The 15,553-nt window shown below is 41.1% G+C and overlaps 1 protein-coding gene across 2 annotated transcripts in view; it reads left to right on the top strand.

The window, feature by feature from the left end:
• The first annotated feature begins 6,717 nt into the window (after window positions 1-6,717).
• Window positions 6,718-15,553, top strand: part of SPOP (speckle-type POZ protein) — a 67,523-nt gene continuing 58,687 nt past the window's right edge. Inside the window, exon 1 of one of the 2 annotated variants that reach the window (XM_008571796.1) lies at window positions 6,718-6,939. The gene's annotated coding sequence lies outside the window, so the exon portion shown is untranslated. The remainder of the gene's footprint in view (window positions 6,940-15,553) is intronic. The other variant, XM_008571795.1, reaches the window with a different exon arrangement.

The raw sequence follows: 15,553 nt of genomic DNA, 5'->3' as shown, positions 1-15,553 counted from the left end.
AGACCAGAGGCTGGGAGGCTGTTGTGATCCAGGGAAGAATTGGGAAGTGTCGCTGGAGATGGAAGAAAGTAGGCAGGATGGAGAGGTAACTAAAGTTTGATTTCTCAGACCTCGTGATGAATTGGATGTGGGTCGGAGTTGTCAGGGACGCTTCCCATTTCTCAGGCTTCAGCTGCTTGATGAGGTAGAGAATTCTAGAGGAGAAGCAGACTTTAGATCTGCTGAATATTAGGGACATCCAATTGAAGATATCAGGTTGGTAGTTGGATATGTAAGTCTGGGGCTCAAGAGAAAGGCTTGGTTCAAGAGAAAAAGGCCTGGCTCAAGATGGAGTGGGAATATTCTCTAGAAGAATTGGAAGGCAATGGAGCCATGAGAGTGAAGGAGCAATCTCAAGGCAAGTGAGGACAGTGTGAAGAGGAGAGGAACTGAGTGGAACCCAAGGAAAGCTGATATTCCAAAGACGGCTAAAAAAAGGAGCTCATAATAGAGATTGAGAAAAAGCCAGAGAGGTGGGAGGAAAATCAAGAGTCTTCTGCAGTTGGCCTCCAGCCTTCATTTCCCCCTTATCCCGCCCAGAGCACCCTGACTTTCCTCTGGGGAATTCACTCCTCCCTGTTCTCAGTCCTGTGGTTTGGATCCTGGGGGAGGAATGCTGGCTGGCTCTGCCTAACCTGCTCCTGACCCATCTCACACAGCCTCCCACTTGCCCTCTGTACTCCAGCCACACTAATTTTCATGGAGTTTCTAAAAAACTTCATGCCTCTCTGGCCTTAGGATCTTTGTTTATCTGGACTGTTTTTCTTCCCCATTCCCCTTCTTCACCCCCTTTGCCTACCAACCTTCCATTCATGCTTCCAACTTTTGTACAAGTCTTCTATGACATTCCAGACAAGGCCAGGGCTTTCTGTTATACCTTCATCCATTCAAGAAAAAAACGCAAGAAGGGATGTGATTGAAGATGAGGCTCTTGTAGGCAGTGGTACAAAGTTTGTATTTTATTCTTCTTATAAGGGGAAGCCATTCAAAGGTTTTGAGCAGGGTTGCAACATGATCTGACTACTGAAGTTTTAGTTAGATTGCCCTAGTTGCTGAATGAAAAATGGATTTGAGGGACACACAAAGAATTAAGACTAGAACCTTTTTGTTTGTTTGTTTCCGTGGCTGGTATGGGGATCCGAACCTTTGATCTTGATGTTAAAACACCATGCTCAAACCAACTGAGCTAACCGGCCAGCCTTGGACCCTCTTTCTATGGTCCAGGCAAAAGAGGATGGTGGTTAGAACTTGAATGAGACAGGAAAGATAGAGAGCAGTGGATGCATTCAACAGATACTTTGAAACCAGAATTTACTGATGAATGTACTGGGAATTCCTGATGAATTAGATGTGAGGTATTGGGAATAGAGGAGTCAAGAATGATGCCTAATTTCTAACCTGAACAAGTGGAAAGGGAAACAGGTTTGCTTGACTTGGCCTGCCCCAGCCTCATTCCTTGGAGCCCCTGGGGCAAATCTTCAGAAGTCCAGAGTTTGAGAAGGGAGCACCATTTGAAAACCACTGGTTTGGAGAATCTCTAAGGTTCCTTCCGGTTATGAAATTCTTTTATTCTAGATTAAAAAGTCTGTGAATAGGGACAATATTTCTATTTATTCTGACTCATCTTGTAGTGTCCTGGTACAGCTCTGTACCTGGGTAGCATTCAATAAGTGGTAGTTGACTTTTCACTCTGGCTCAGATCTTCCATAATTGAATTTTAGATTAAATTCCTTTTTAAGAATAGGATTCTAACACAAAGTAAACTTTCAGTTGAAATCAATTCATCTTGATATAGTAGAGCCATGGCAAGGATAATCTAAAATTGTAAGATTCAAACTAATTCCTATTTGAGTTGACATAGGAAAAAAATGTGTTTTTGCTAAACTAATTATCTACATTTAGGTAAATGTTATTTTCAGGTAAATGCCAACAGATGGTGGATCAATCTTATTCAGAATAAGACCCAAAAAACATTGAAAATAATTCATAACAGTGAATACAATCTACTTTTGGTAATATTTTCTTTGTTGAAAACAAATATTAACCTTCTAAAACTTATTTCGAAGTAATGACTTCAGATAATGTTTAGAACTGTTTTAAAGATGAATGAGATAGAGATGGAGTTGTGTTGCCAGTCCAAGACAAAATCAAGGAAAAACTAGGACTCAGACCTGCCATTTCCTGTCCGCTCTTTCCCGCTGCTGCTTCATTGCCTGGAGTGCCACCCTTTAGATATCATGTTTCCCAGCTGGCTTCCCAGGTTAAAAACTCAGAACTTCAATGTCTATAAACCTATTGATCAAATCCTCAGACAAGTACACCATTCTAAGCCTTTTGTTTTATCAAAGAGGGAGATAAAGTAACAGAATGCCTTTTGTATGCTGAGCACTTTTGAACAAATCTGTCATTCAATGCTGTTTATTATCATATGATGAATGCCCCATTTCACCCATGAGAAGGGAGATTAGAGGTCCAGCACCTGATCCACTTCCTGTTTGGGACAAGTGCCCTATTGGGGATAGCATCAGTAAGAAGGAGGGTCACCCATCACATTGTGGACACTATGGCAGTGAGACCTTTCCTTATTGTCCCCTCTGGTGGTCAGGGCACAGGATATGGCCTAAGATTTGCCAACTGGGTGCTGCCACCTGGGGCTTTGGGTTTGCAGTATGAGGCACAAAGGTGTAGGGAAGGTTAAGACATCCTTTGCAGGAGCAGCAGCAGTGGCGATGTGTCTGGTGGCAGCACTTTGTGGCAGTGTCCAGCAGTTAGACCCCCTTGTCAAACTGTCCAGTTAAAGAAGGTTGTTCTTCCTCAACCAGCCCTTGGTTTCCAGCTGAATTTAGAAGTCTGGCTCTTTAGCTTCTGCCACTTCTGGGAGCCAGCAATATTTCTTCAGTAAATTCCAGTTGTGTTTGATATAGCCAGAGGTGGTGCAGTTTTTAAAACAAGGAACTCTGGCTGATGTTTGAGGAAATAGGCTCTGAGGTCAAAGAGCTAGTTCGGGGGCCACAGCTGGCAAATGGCAGTGTTCTGGTTGATAAGTCTGTGCTGTATACATGATTCCATGTGTCCCAAAGAATTCTAAAGAAGGGCACAGAGAAAAGGAGCTATCATGGTACACAGATTAGTATGAGGCTTGAAGACCAGCAGGTATATGAACACTTACCCCAAAAGTCCACATTCAGTGACATGTCCATAAATTAGTGGGGTTTACTCTCTGCCAGGGACTGTGCTATGTTCAAATATGATTTCAGTTCATCCTTGAGACAATATGGGTAAAGTGGTCATTATTCATTGCTCCAATGGAAAAACAGGCTCAGAGAGGTTTGTCCGAGTTTATATTATGGTAAGTAAGTATAAGTGCTGGGTTTGATCTTGAGTCTCTAGACAAGGAGGCCAGAGCTCATTCATTAAGCCACAGCTGCCTCACTATGAAATTTAATCAATCAATAAACATTTCTCCACTGCCAATATTCCATTAACCCCATTGTGGCCCCAGCACAACCTCATCAATGTGTTCGTGCTTGTTTGTGCATGTTTTTACACCTATGTCCTGGGGTGTGTCATATGGATCTTTTCCTTTAGGCTGGGAAACTCTAGAGCAAGGACTATACTTCTACTAAACCCCTCCCTTCCTATATGAGGGGTTTTCAAAAAGTTCATGGAAGAATTCATATCTTTTTTTTTTTTTTTAAAGATGACCGGTAAGGGGATCTTAACCCTTGACTTGGTGTTGTCAGCACCACGCTCAGCCAGTGAGCGAACCGGCCATCCCTATATGGGATCCGAACCCGGGGCCTTGGTGTTATTAGCACCGCACTCTCCCGAGTGAGCCACGGGCCGGCCCAGAATTCATATCTTTTAATTCCATTTTTCCACGAACTTTTTGAACCATCCTTGTATATACATCTCCAATGTCCACAAAAGGCTCCACCATGGCAGCCATTGGGCCAGGGGGCCAACTGACCAACTGAAGAGCTGTACAAAGAGGAGAGAAAGACTTCATTTTCCTGCAGTACTTACAAACAAAATGGGGATTTGTACTTCTCTTCAGTCCTGCCTGCTTCCACCTCCCCTACAACTTCAAGTGGAACCGCATCTTTGCTTACTGGACTGTAAAATGGACCGAAGATCCTTGTTGTTAGAATAAATACTAGACATTTCAGGGTCTTTTGGGACAGATCCCCTGCCCAGACCTGGCTCATGACGACCAATAAACACAAATGTGTGTTTTGGATTAAGAAAATGAGTTCTGCATGTTTCCTACCAACACAAGGAGCAGTGAATTGAATTGGTGCCATTGTAAGCTTGATTGTTGTTGCATAGATAAAAGCCTCATTAAGTCTCTCATGAGGAGAGAAGAATTTTATTTTGAGGAAAGAGGAGCAGGGAGCGCTTCTTGTTTGTTGTGGTTATAGCAACAACAAAACATTACATGGAGGAAATAATTAAATAACTGCTTTTTTTCTCCCCCAAACCTCGTCAAGAGGCTGGGTGAGTTTTTAATTAGTGCTGCATTTTCAATAAATTCGTATCTGTACGTGGTGCCGATTCTTTCCTGGATAAGGGAAAGATAATAATGAGAATCCTATTTTTCAGTCCCACACTAAAGGGATGCCTGGTATATTTAATCATGCTGTAGAAATCCTGGCAGCTTTCTCTGAGCCCAGCCTCTGCTCTAATTACATTTCTAGATTTTAGTAAATTGAAAGGGAAAATGTAGGAACAAAATAATTAAAACCGAAGAGGAAGTGCATATTAAAAAGGAGAGGCTGTTTAAAATTCTTCCACATAGTGCTTCCAAGGACATCTACAATCGTTTAATCAGCTCCATACCAAATCAAAGTCCTTTGCACTGAGACTGGTAGGATCAATCTCAGGTGGGTGGTATGGTCCCCATAGTAAGATGGGAGCTTCATCACACCAGACTGCAGATGGAACTAGGACCTCTCATGCCCTTCCAGATCGCTGGGGATTCAGGCCCAGCCTGGACAAGCTGCTGGCACAGACTCTCTTGCCCTGAGGAGTCCCCCTCCCACGCCCTGGGTAGAGCCTGGCTAAACTGTAATGATTAGCCCCAATTGTGAGGTAGCTAAAGAAGATTGTCCCTGCCTCCAGTTTCCTCTTTCTGCACTCCTTCCTTCTCCACCTTCATACTCCTTCCTCCAAGGACTACCCTTTTTCTTTCTTCCCCACTTTCCTGTGAAATCTGAAATCAAGAGAACAGGTGACTGAACAGTCTCAGCGACACCAGGAGCCAATTACTTGTAACCAGATACTGGGTTACTTCTGGGGCATTCCAAATTTTCACAAGCACCTAAAACCTTTCTGGCTTCAGCTAACGAAATGAATGTGTGTTGCAAATGATAATAAGTAAAACATAAGTGGAAAGTTTTAAACATCCACCTAATAGGTGACAAGAGCTTTTTTTGTTTTGAAGTGGGTCAGGCACAGTAACCACATCATTGTAGAATTAAAGATCTCCATTTCTTGATCATTTTGGCTGAAATGCAGGTTGTGCAAGCTCTAGAAGTTTCGAGTGTTTTGTCTCTGATTCCTAGGAAATTTTAAACCGTGGGATTATAGGGTCTGTTTCTGTATTTGAAAGCGGAAGACTGTCTGGTATTGTCAGGGTTTTTCTCCTGAACACCTGTGGCTTTGCTCATGGGTTCCCAGACTCACCAGGCACCTGGCGCCACCACGCAGGTGGCAGGAGACAGTGAGCACCGTTTCCTGGAGACAGTCCCAAAGACCTGGGAAGCAGCAGAACTCCTGGAAGCTGTTCCCAAGATGGGGCTCACACCTTGTCACCCCATGACCCACAGGTTCATCGGGTTGCTCTCGAGTCCAATGCTGCGTGCATCTGTGTGTGTGTAGTTGTGTCATACAATCTCAATACGGAAAAGAGACAATGCCTGCTTTGGATTATTTGGCTTGATTCAGGAAGAATAGTTTTTTTAAAGTTTGGAGGAAAGAATCGTAGCAATAACAAATATCTCAGCACTGACGTTATTTCTCTAATACGGAGGTTAGAAGACTATTGTTTTTCTCCCAGGGCCGATATGCTCTGAGACTATTTCTTTTACCCAACTCAGGAATCACTTATGGCCCATGGGAGCTAAGAAGTGAGGTAGACTGGGGACCCAGGTGTCCAAGACAACAAATTGTCACTAAACACCTTCCTTTCAGTTAGGCCACCTATATAACCCACCTTCTCCCGAAAGAGCAGTCCTTCTCGTTTTCATTTCCAAATGTTAAATTTTAAAAGTTACTAAGAGTCCCTAGTATTATCATAAAGTCTACACAATATTTTACTGATAGGATTGGTTTTTAAAATATGAGCTAAGGCATGTAAAAGTTGTTGGTAATTCATAAAGTGCTTGCAAATATAAGCTGCTGTTGTGAAATGCCTTTATTGTTACGCCACCCACCCGACCCCACTCTCCCGCTTGGTATGTCTCTGGTCCTCGCACCTCGGCACAGACTCCCGCGCCCCGCATGCGACCCCCACCGAGTTCCCGCCTCTTTCTACTCAGGCCCCTTCTTCCCTTCAAATCCCCGGGCCCTGGTGAGGCCTCGGGACGCATGCGCACTGGGAAGGTAGGCGGAGTCTTGAGGAAGAGGGAGGAGGGGCAGGAGAACCTGGGAGGGGAAGGAAGGGGAGGGAAGTAGAGAGGAGGAGGCCGCGCGGGGTGGGGCCCGGCGGGTACGCGCTCGCTGCGTCGGCGTGCTGACGCCATGACGCCCCGGCCGGTGTGTGTTGGTGTGTGTGTGAGTGTGCGCGCTCCGAGTGTGTGTGTATTTTTGTATCGACGGTCCCGCAGGTCCCGGATGTTGCGGACACTATGAGGCGAGCGCAGGGGGACGCGGACCAGCAGCTGTCGCCGCCGCTCTCAGGTGAGTGGGGGGAGGAGAGTCGAGGGAGGGGGTTGTCCTGTCGGAGTGGGGGGGACGCCTCTCTTAAGAGGTGGCTAACCCCCCCCCCACATATATACTCTGCCCCGTTTCCTACACTCAGGTTACGTGGCCTGGGAATGCCAGAGCCTAACCAACCGTCCCTCTCCTTATCCCAAGCGTTCAGAAGACACAAACGCGCCCCCTGCCTTCAGCCCCCTCCATCATTTCCCAGCCCCATCCCCCTTGCCAAATAGTGAGCTGTCGCCTGCGGCGAGATGGGTGACTGCGCATGCGCGAGTGTGAACGCGCTCCGGGTGCTTGTTCGCTGCCCGCGGGGGCGCATGCGCATCGCGGTTTTGCAGGGACCTGCGGGATAAAGAGCCCCTTGACCACACGCCTGCCTTCTTCCCAGGCGGTGGACTAGACTTGCTGCCATATAGGGATCATGATGTTCCTGTCCAAAAGGGAGACTTTAAATTATGTGAGGGAATTATGGACAAAGCGCTGTTTGCATCTGGTGTTGCCCTAGAGACTCCCAGGCTACAAACGCCTCCCAGAGCCAGCGTGTCCCACACTGACACTTTTTTTGAAACTGTCACCGCAACTTCTAGTTCTAGGATTACTTTTCCTTTCCTGTCCTATCGTCATGCTGTACCTTTAGTACATACTTCCCTAAATTTAGGAGTAGGTCCTCCAACCCGTTCTGTTATTCTGGCAGGGGATTTTGAGAGGACTAAGGGCCTCTCAAAAAAAGAAACTAAGGAGGGCATCCCCTCTTAGCAAAATTCTCAATTATTCTCAGAACTAGAAAAGGTAGAGATGAAGAGCGCACACAGTATAAAGCTTAGGGTCGTAACTGTAAATCAGGACATCAGGATTCTCATCTGCCAGCCCTCCTACCTTGTGACTTGTTTGCCTCATTTTTTGTGAAAGATCTTCCTGAGCGCTTTCGTGTTAGCTGTTATTATTGATGCTCTGTGAACATCACATGAAAACAAAGGCAATCTGAAACTATTGGTGGACAATAACTTATCCAGTGGAGGTTTTAACTTTAAGTAATGAGAGTGAGGTTTCTTTCACATTGGCAAACAAAAGAAATTTAATATAAGGAACTTTATCCAGCACCACCCTCTCCCAAAAAGGAACTTTAAAGTACAATAATATTTCAGCGATCTAGGACCAGGGTTTTCAGTTGGCAGGTTATACGTGGCCCTTTAATTTGCTCCTGTGTTGCCACTCTTAGATACTTCACTGCTTCTTACCTCTGTCATCAGAACAGAGTGAGGAAAAGATAAACTCATACAAGCAAAAGGTTGGCTGAATAGCACTGAAATGAATAGGTAAATTGTAGTGGGAAGGGGCATGGGGGAGGAGGGAGGGACATTTTCTGTGTTTTTCAGTTATCCTTGCCAACCTTGTGTCCTAGCTGGATAACTAAGAATGGGATATATTAGTAAGCCTTATTTTCTATTCTCTTTCTTTTGTGTTCTACTTTCCTTGATATTCTTCTCTCAAGGCTTTTTTGGCTTCCATTCTTTAACTCAGACCTTATGTTCTTGTGCCTTAAAGTACATGTATATTTTTCACTTCCTCATTTAACCCTGGCCTTTACAAGGTTCATCTGTCTTTTTTGCTGTTTCCTGTTACCATGGTTGCAGTTGGAGCCAAGAGATGATAGAAGAAGCAAAGGATCTGGGGTGCATATATTATCCTCTGTCTTGGGAAAGAGCTGGAGACTCATCTGTTTTTCCATGCGTAGAAGTTATTGTGATAGCCCCACACTTAGGGCCAGGGCAGTTGGTGTCCATTTGGTCCTTTAGTGACTTCTCCTGTTAGAGCTTATAGTGTCTGGTTTGGTTAGGGATGTTTAGTTGCCTATGTCCAGACTTGGAATAGGTGAAATCTAGAACTATTGAGATAATAAATGTCCATCTTTCTTCTCCATAGGTTTCTGCCATCTAGGGTGCTTTGCTCTTATCTGGAAATATTTCATCTAGTTGAATTCACTGAAGCCTCATTTAAAATTTTAATGGTAAAAAGGCATTAAATCCTTTTAGGATTAAGATGAGTCAATTTAAATAATTCATATTGGTGCAGAGATTTATTTTAAAAAAATCACTCTTTCAAGTGGGTAACACATGTACATATATATGAAACAAAATTCAAAAGGTACACAAAGAGTGAAAAGTCTTTCTTCTACAGTCTTCCTTTCATCCATGTAGTTATCCTCCTCAAAGGCAACAATCTTGTTTATTCTTCCAGAGATAGTCTATGCTTTTACAAGCCCATACACATATATATTCTTTGGTGGTTTTTGTTTTTGTTTGTTTTATTTATTTATTTATTTTTTTTCCTTTTTGTCTTTTTTCGTGACCGGCAATGGATCGCAACCCTCAGTGTCGTGCCCGTACCGGACCGGGACCGGCAACGGGATCGCAACCCTCGGTGTTGCGTCCGCACCTCGCTCAGCCAGTGAGCGGGAACCGGTCTGTATGTGGGATCCGAACCCTTGGCGGGAGCGCTGCTGAGCTTCCCAAGCAGCGCACTGTAGCAGTGTGCCACCAGGCCTGCCCCTGTTTTTGTTTGTTTTACACAAATAGTAAGATATTGTACCCGTTATTCTCCACTTTGCTTTTTTCATTTAATTTATCTCAGTGATCATTCCATGCAGTATATATACAGTATCTCTTCCTTTTTGAAAAATGGCATTGTATAGATGTATCATCATTTGGCCAACTCTTATTATTGGACTTTAGGTTTTTCCCAGTGCTGCAATTAGTTCCTTGTATATCCATAATATGTACATGGGTGTTGGATTAAATTCCTAGTGGAAGTGCTGGATTAATGGATGTGTTCATTTTAAATGTTATTAGATATTGCTAAATTGTTTTCCACAGAGGTTGTATGAATTTATATTCCTGCCATCAGTGGGAGTCTGCCTGTTCCCTCATCAGTGCTGTGTTATCAAAACTTTATGGCCGGCCCGTGGCTCACTCGGGAGAGTGCGGTGCTGATAACACAAAGGCCCCGGGTTCGGATCCCATATAGGGATGGCTGGTTGGCTCGCTGGCTGAGTGTGGTGCTGACAACACCAAGTCAAGGGTTAAGATCCCCTTACCGGTCATCTTTTTAAAAAAAAAAAAAAAAAAAAAAAATTTTTATCTTTTGTGCAGTCTTTTAGCTAAGATTTTAAAGTTCATCATGTAGCTTGTTAAGCTTCATTACACTGAGTAGTTGTGGATAAATATCACTGTTTTGCAGATGTGGGGTGGTGGAAGATATTGTTTGACTGAAGAATGTCATGAGAATAAAGTCATATGCCTGGATAACAGCAAATCCATGACAATGCTAGGAAGCCATATAAAACCTATATCCCAATTTCTTCCTTTAACTCTGAGATGCTGTTTTCTCTGTGTGAAATTCTGTAAGCCTGTAAGTGATATTTTATGGTCTCCTTCTGATAGCTGTGACTTGAAATTGTTTATACAAGTGAACTGCTGTTCTGTTGAGGAATTGAAAAGCTAACCCAGTTAGTTATTGTGCTTTACTGAGTGCCTGCTGTCTTGGCACAGACTATTGGTACGAGCACTTTTTAAAAGTGATTGTGGAATACTTCACTATGAGCTGTGAAGAAACAGAAAAGAATTAAAAGGTGTCTGTGCCCGAAGGGGTTTACAATCTTGTTGAAAAACCAAATCTATTGTATATACGAAATAATAAGAGAACAGCTAGAAAACAGAATACGAAGAGTAATACACTGTGTTCCCTGCTGAGAGGACCTCAGAAAGGCCTGATTAAAGGTTACAGGAGAGTTCATTTGGGAGGCCTTCCTGGAGGAAGTGCATTTTGAGCCTTTTTTTTTTTTTTACAGCTTTTTTAAGTGAAAAAATTTTAAACATACCAAAGAAATTAAAAGAATAGTACAGTTAACACCTTTATACCCATCACTTAGACTCAACAGATTCTCACATTTTGCTGTATTTGCTTCATCTATATATGTGCATATGTGTTTAGATATATGGTATATAAATTTTTGTATTGCAGACATCATGACACTTTACCCTTAGATATTTTAGATGCAACTTCATAAAAAAAAGACGTTGTTTTACTTAGTTGTTCTTACAATACTTTCGCAGTTAAGGCAGTTAATGGTAATTCTCTAATACCATCTAATATCCAGTTCATGTTCAGATTTTCTCAGTTGTCTTGAAGATAACACTTTTTTAGCTGTTTGAATTTTTTTCTCCAAAAATGTCTCATTAGTCTCCTTTTAAATCTAGAACACTTTACGGGCCGGCCTGTGGCTCACTCGGTAGAGTGCAGTGCTGATAACACCAAGGCCACGGGTTCGGATCCCATATAGGGATGGCCGGTTCGCTCACTGGGTGAGCGTGGTGCTGACAACACCAAGTCGAGGGTTAAGATCCCCTTACCGGTCATCTTTTTAAAAAAATAAAAATAAAAATAAATCTAGAACACTTTAGAAGCCACATAATACTGGTTTTTCGAAGAGACCAGGCCATTTGTCTTGCAGAATATACCACTTCTGGAATTTTCTGGTTGTTTTCTCAGTTTTATTTAATTTGTTCCTTTATCCCTGTGTTACCTATAAACTGGCACTGGGATCTAAACGCTTGATTAGATTCTGGTTAAAATTTTTTGGTAAGAATATTCCATAGGTGCTGCTCTGCTCCTCATTGCATCATAGTAGGAGAAACATAATGTCATAATGTCTATTAATGATGCTAAGTTTGATCATTTGTTTAAGGTGATAAATACCAGATCTCTCTATTGTAAAGACATCTTTTCCCTTTGTAATTAACAAGTAATCTGGAGAGTGGTGCCACTTTGGCACCATACTATTATGCTTCTCTAGCAACCTTTCACCTACTGATGATTACTCTTGCCTGAATCAGTTAATTAATTGGTTGTTGCAAAATGGTGATTTTCTAATTCTGCTATTCCTTTTACATTGATTAGCTTTCAATCTTCTGTAAAGATTTCCCTTATCTGTTAGTAAGTTATAATTTCTACTAAAAAGTTGAGGTAAATTTTTAATTCTTTCCCTTTAACTTTTCTGAGTAAGGAGGTGGTATAATAGTCATCTCTAATGGTGGTAAATGAATTATTTCTTTTTCTCACTCTCTTTGTTTTAGTATCATTAGGAACTCATGGATTTTAACTTATTGTGTGTTTTACCAAAAATTACATTCTTTTTGATGCCCAAAATGTTCCATATTTGACCTGTGGGGTATGATTGCTTCCTTGCTTTCTGGCACAAGAAATTCCTGGCTCACCTTGTATTTTTGCTAGTCCCTGATGTGGAACCCTTACCTTACACATTTATATCACATTTTCTTCCCTTTTGGTAAATTAGGTTCTTTGTTTCCCTTATGGAGCTTATGGAACCAAATTCTAAAAACTAAAGGTGCCTTTATTTTAAGCCAACATACCTCGTGTCTGATTCACTTGTATGCCTCTGGCATTGTCGGATTCTGGATCTTAGAACTCACAGCTTCCTTGTCTTGAATATTCTTTGGGAAAGACAGTATCTCTGAAGAAAGTATCGTTCCCCCTCCCCCCATACCTCAGCATAAGTTTAGCTGTAGAAGAGACTGGGGGATTTCTTTCTGAGATGAAAGGTACACAGAATGAAATTTAGAGACTGAAATTGTGTATTTAGTGTATTTATAAGCTTTGTTGGGGATGTGGGGTTTTTATTATTATATAAAAGCATCTTTGTGCGTATATGCATAAGAACATATCCATCCCTTTTCCTCATTTACACGCATTTCTCTACACAGAATGTTATATAAGATTATGCTCTAATAGCATATTTTTTAATCACTAGATTTTCATCATAAAAAAGGAGTAAGACAAATTGTTCTTAATTAAGGAAAAATTTTACATAGGCCATGAACTCTGATAGCCGTCTTAACTCAGCGTCTGGAACAGCGCTGAGTCCTTTGGATTTCTATCGTATACTGTGGATTTAGGGGAAATGTCAGTGCATCCATGGTGTTTTCTGAAAATCCATCCTACTAATGAAGGTTAATACAAATTAAAGATACAGCAGAATTGCATTCTAAAGCTGGTTTCAGAGGCTGGACTAATTCCTGCCTTAGCAAAAAATGTTTTATTAGACTTTTACCATGTAGTAGGATTTTGAGTAATCTTACTGATTTCAGATAACTCAAAGCCAGGCAATTAATGGTATTCTGATATTTATCTGAAATTCATGTTTCAGTTTCTTTTTACCATCTTGTCATATTTACAAGGTTATTCGCAACCTGGTTTCATAACATTAAATTCTGGTTGTGTATTCAAGGAAGCACAACTGTTTCTTGTGTTTGTTTTCAGGCATGGCAAATCACTCTGAAAGGCTGTGCTGACACATTTGCTAATAAGATCTACTAGCTTCTTTTACTTTTGTTTTTGAAAAGCTCCCATTATAGGAAAGAAAATTTTGAAGTAAAGATTCTAGGAAATGCTTGGGCCATTATTCTTACAGCTATGGTCAGATTTTAATAGAACTGGCAAGGAGTTGCCTAGATGCTGTGTATGGCAAAGCTGGTCATGCAACTTCGGGAAAGCTGGATGCAGACCTCAGTAGGAATTAAACATTCAGACATTAACTCTTGCTTGACTATGAAGACCTTTATTCTTGGCTGTTTCTTTCTAAGAAGCTGTTGGCACAAGTCTTCCTGCTGTGGTACCAACTACATCAGAAAATGGCTTGCAGTAGTTCTCTGAAAGCCTCTAATTTCTCCTGTCTTTGTATCTATTTGTTTATTCGTAAGAGGAGAAATAACACATAATCATTCATCTCCTTAAATTGAGATTTATATACTCCTTGATACTGAGAAAGTAGAAATTTGCTATAAATAAAAATAACAGTTTTTCAACATAAAACATCATTTGTGCTGTCTTAATTTTTAAATTATAAAGTACCTTAAACATATGGAAAAATATAAAGAATAATACCATTTATATACCCATCACCCAGCTTTATCAAATCTTAACATTTTGTTATATTTGCTCCAGATTTTTTTTTTTTGAGGGGGTGATGGCTGGCTGGTATGGGCAACCAAATCCTTGACCTTGGTGTTACAAGGCTGCATGTGCTCTAACCAACCAGCCCAAATCTTTTTTTTTCCCCCCAATAAATAAAACATTACAGAAACAGTGAAGCCTTAGTGTACTTCTCTTCTTTCCTCTTTCCTTAGAGGTAGTGACTATCCTGAATTTGGTGTTTATAATTTTCTAACAATACGATAATCCAGTGTGTACCATATAATCCAATATATACCATTTTTTATCTTAATATCTGCTCAGTATGGTTTTTGACATTTACTTAGGTTGATACATGTAATTTGAGTCCATTTTAACTGCTGTATAGTATTTTATTGTATGAATATACTGTTTTACAATTTATTCATTTCCTGCTAATCTAAGGTATTTCCGATTTTATTATTACACATAATAATGAACTGTCTTTATTATAGTAAAAAACACATAATGTTAAATTTGCCATCTTAACCATTTTTAAGTGTACAGTTTAGTAGGTTAAGTATATTCACATTATTGTGCAACAGATCATAGAACTTTTTCATCTTGCAAAACTGAAACTCTGTACCCAGTAAACAACTTCCTGTTCCCCTCTCCCCTGGAAACCACCCTTCTGCTTTGTCTCTAGGAATTTGACTACTCTAGGTGCCTCATATAAGTGGAATCATACAGAATTAGTCTTTTTTTTTGTGATTTGCTTGTTTCCCTTTGTCCTCAAGTTTCATCCGTGTTGTAGCATTTACCAGAATTTTCTTCCTTTTTAAGGCTGAATAATATTCCATCATATGTATATACCACATTTTGTTTTTCCATTCATCTGTTGATAGATACTTGGGTTGTTTCCACCTTTTGGCTATTGTGAGTAATGCTGCTATGAACATGGGTGTACAAATATCTCTTTGAGAACCAGCTTTCAGTCCTTTTGGGTATATACTCAGAAGTAGAATTGCTGGATCATATGGGAATTCTATTTTTAATTTTTCAAGGAACCTCCAGTCAGTTTTCCCTAATGGCTGTACCATTTTGCATTCCTACCAACAGTGCACAAAGGTTCCAAGTTCTCTATATCCTCACCATCACTTATTTCCTGGGTTTTTTTGATAGTAGCCTTAACCATCCTACTAGGGTGCTAAGACTTTCTTGATAATAAGGAAATGAAACCTATTTAAATCAGCTCACAGAAAAGGAGATTTATCAAACGTATCTAGCTGTTGTAGAATCCAAGGAAAAGCTGAACAGCCAGGACTCAGAAAGGGCTAGAACCAAAACAGTTCCAGAAACTTCAGTAGTAAGAGTTAATGGACTCTTGTGTTCTGCTATAAATAGACTTCAGTCTCCATGAGGCTTAATTCAGAATTCCTGAGGGAGATCTGATTTGGTCAGTCTAAGGCTTGATTTTCCCTGAGCCAGATATATGCCCCGGTTTCAACTCCAGTTGGGGATGGGGAAGGGTAAGATGGAGAATTGGTACAGAGTAATTTTGGGGGTAGCTGGAAGCAGAGGCAGATTTTTTTTTTTTTTTTTTTTTTTTTTTTTTTTTTTTTTC

The sequence above is a fragment of the Galeopterus variegatus genome, unplaced genomic scaffold, assembly GCF_000696425.1.
Source record: "Galeopterus variegatus unplaced genomic scaffold, G_variegatus-3.0.2 Scaffold723, whole genome shotgun sequence".
Taxonomy (NCBI): Eukaryota; Metazoa; Chordata; class Mammalia; order Dermoptera; family Cynocephalidae; genus Galeopterus; species Galeopterus variegatus.
The sequence above is the reverse complement of the archived record's forward strand: the minus strand, read 5'-3'. Positions and strand labels throughout refer to the sequence as shown.